This window comes from Canis lupus, chromosome 28 (genome assembly GCF_003254725.2).
Source record: "Canis lupus dingo isolate Sandy chromosome 28, ASM325472v2, whole genome shotgun sequence".
NCBI classification, from domain to species: domain Eukaryota; kingdom Metazoa; phylum Chordata; class Mammalia; order Carnivora; family Canidae; genus Canis; species Canis lupus.
Genome location: NC_064270.1, coordinates 7223703 through 7226865, shown reverse-complemented (window position 1 = coordinate 7226865; position 3163 = coordinate 7223703). Strand labels below are relative to the sequence as shown.

Genomic DNA, 3163 nt, shown 5'->3' with positions numbered 1-3163 from the left:
AATTCTAGATATAAACTTAACTTGACCAGAGTCCCATACTATCAAGCCCTCTCTCCATCCGACCTCTGTATCTTAAAAAAAAAAAAACATGCCTGCAGGGGTCCTGGTAGATCAAGACTTAAGTTGCCTTACAGCCAGTGCTCCCAGCAAGAAGGCTTCACTTCCTCAATAACTCCAGTGGAGCTTCTTCCAGGAATTAGGGGCATCCTGCCTGTCCTCCCTACACATGGCTTGTGAATGGGAATGTTCCATCTGATCCACATGGGCTGAACATGAGAGAAAGTGGGTTCCCCAAAGGAAAATGGAGGTTCCATAGCAGATACTGTCCACTGCCACTCAACATACATTTTCCCCTTTCCCTGCACAGAATTCTAATGATTCAGGTAGAACAGAGATCTTGATCAAAAGGAGAGTTTGCTCTTATCCTCACCACCAGGATGAATTATTAGAAATTTTATTCCTGGACCTGGGGAGCCCTGCGCTGCAGCAAGCCAGGCCCTCCACCAACATGAAGCCATGGGGTGAGTGCAGGAGCTTCCTGGCTCCCGGCTTGCTGCAGCACCAGCTGGCCATCGTCACCGGCGGGGCCACGGGCATCGGGAAGGCCATCGCCACCGAGCTCCTGCATCTGGGATGTAATTTGGTCATTGCATCTCGTAATTTTGATCGATTAAAATCTACTGTAGATGAACTGAGGACCAGCCTACCCCTGACCAACCAGGCTCAGGTCACTCCCATAAAATGCAACATTTGCAAAGAAGAGGTGAACAATTTGGTCAGATCCACCCTAGAGATTTATGGTAAAATCAACTTTTTGGTAAACAATGGAGGAGGCCAGTTCATGGCTTCTATGGAAAACATTAATGCAAAGGGATGGCATGCTGTGGTTGAAACCAACCTGACAGGCACCTTCTACATGTGCAAACCAGTTTACAACTCCTGGATGAAAGAGCATGGAGGATCTATTGTCAATATTATTATCCTTACTAGAAATGGATATCCAGGATTTACGCATAGTGGAGCTGCCAGAGCGGGGGTTTACAAGCTCACCAAATCCATAGCTGTGGAATGGGCCAACAGTGGAATAAGGATCAATTGTGTTGCCACTGGAACCATTTATTCCCCGAGTGCTGTTGACAACTATGGTCCTTTGGCAGAAGACGTATTTGCAGGGTACTTTGAGAAAATCCCAGCTAAGTGAATTAGAGTGCCTGAGGAGATCTCCTTGGTGGTCTGCTTCCTGCTGTCCCCTGCAGCTTCCTTCATCACTGGACAGTTGGTGAACGTGGACGGGGGCCAGTCTCTGTATACGCACATATTTGATGTACCAGATCATGACAACTGGCCTGATGGAGCAGGGGACATTTCCTTTGTCAAACATTTGAAGAATACTTTCAAGAGTAAAAGCAAGCTCTAAGATAAGGAAACTATTAAAAAAAAAAAAAAAAAAAGGAAACTATAGAGGTGTCTCTTGTCTCCAAATGCCTTAATATATCAAGAATGCACCTTGGTACTTTACAGGAGCTAATAATTTGTATGCAGCAATCACTATCTGCCTTTTTAACGTTATCAAATTGTTCTTATGCAAAAACTATTCCCAAAATAAGTGCATTTTTAAGCCCCAACCAACACCATGTGATTAAAGATTTCTTTTTTAGGAATGTTGCTTAGCATATATTGTGATTGTGCCTTTTATTTCTAAGAAAGATATTTGAAAAATGAAACAATTTCAAATTGATAATAGAGGTATCATGATCTCCCAAAAGGTTTTAGTATTTAATTGTAGAGGTGGGAAGTAAATCTAAATTATGGCATCATGATAATTCTTCAAACTAAAGATATACAGTGACTCATATTTCATAGTAGATATTATGCTTTTGGATCCATAAAACTTTATGGTAATTATCAATGTGTGATTTGTTTTGTTCATGAAATCAACTTCGTATAAAGCCTCTTAATTCAAAAGAAAAATGAAGTTATATGTAGTATTTCTTGGTAGTACTTGATTTGTGTCTTAAGTTCCAATCTAAAGTATTCCCTTTTCTTCATGTTTCTTTTTTGTACGCAAAACAATTGTTAAATGTCATGCAAATGTATTAGGCTTCAGTATTCTGCTTTCAACTGATTTTTTTGGGCAATGATCCTGACTTCTGAAATGCCATTTATAAATTATGTACATTCATCTTTTTATTAAACCTCTTTCAATTGAAAAAAAAAAGAAATTTTATTCCTTCAGCCCTATAATATTGGTCTAGAAGTGGTCATGTGATACAGCCCCAGCCAATAAGAAATAAGCATTAGTTTGCTAAGTAGAGCCTTTTAGAAAGATATGCTTTGCTAGAAAAAAAATCTGGCATGGTTCTTTTGCTCTTTTACCCTCTACCTCCTTTCTACTTGGAATATGAATGTGATGCCAGGAAGGCAGCAGCCATCTTGTCACTATGAAGCAAAAAGCAGGAGGCTGCATATGAACACCTCCCAAAGCTGGTAGACCAGAAAAATAGAAATTTTCTGGGTACCTGATAGCTCCAATGAGCCTCTGCACTAGCCCTGACTGTCAACCTCCAGACTTATTATGCGATACAAGAAACCCTTATTTGTTAAAGCCATTGTTGTGTTTTCTGTTACTTGTAGCCAAATACAATTCTGACTGCTACAGATGCTATTACCAGAAGATTACAAAATGGACACTGGGCAGTCAAAAACAACCAATTTTCACCAGAGATACTGAAATACAGTAGTTTCCACCTTATCCATCTTGGAATGGATACATTCCAAGACCCCAAGTAGATGCTTAAAACCACGGATAGTACTGAAACCTATATATTATGTTCTTTCCTATACATACTTGCCAAAGATAAAGTTTAACTTATAAATTAAGCACAGTAAGAGATTACCAACAATAACTAATAATAAAACAATTATAACAATATACTATCATGAACTGTATGTAAATGTCTCTCTCTCAAAATATTTTATTGTACTGTACTCACACTTCTTGTAATGATGTGAGATGATAAAATGCCTACATGATGAGTTGAGTGAGGTGAGTGACACAAGTACTGTGACATGACATCAGGCTACTACTGACGTGACAACACATCAGAAGGAGGATCATCATCTTCTGGACCACAGCTGACCATGGGTAACTGAGACTATGGAA

At 39.6% G+C, this 3163-nt stretch overlaps 1 pseudogene; it reads left to right on the top strand.

The window, feature by feature from the left end:
• The first annotated feature begins 508 nt into the window (after positions 1-508).
• Positions 509-1418, top strand: LOC112672065 (peroxisomal trans-2-enoyl-CoA reductase-like; annotated as a pseudogene).
• Positions 1419-3163: the final 1745 nt, after the last annotated feature.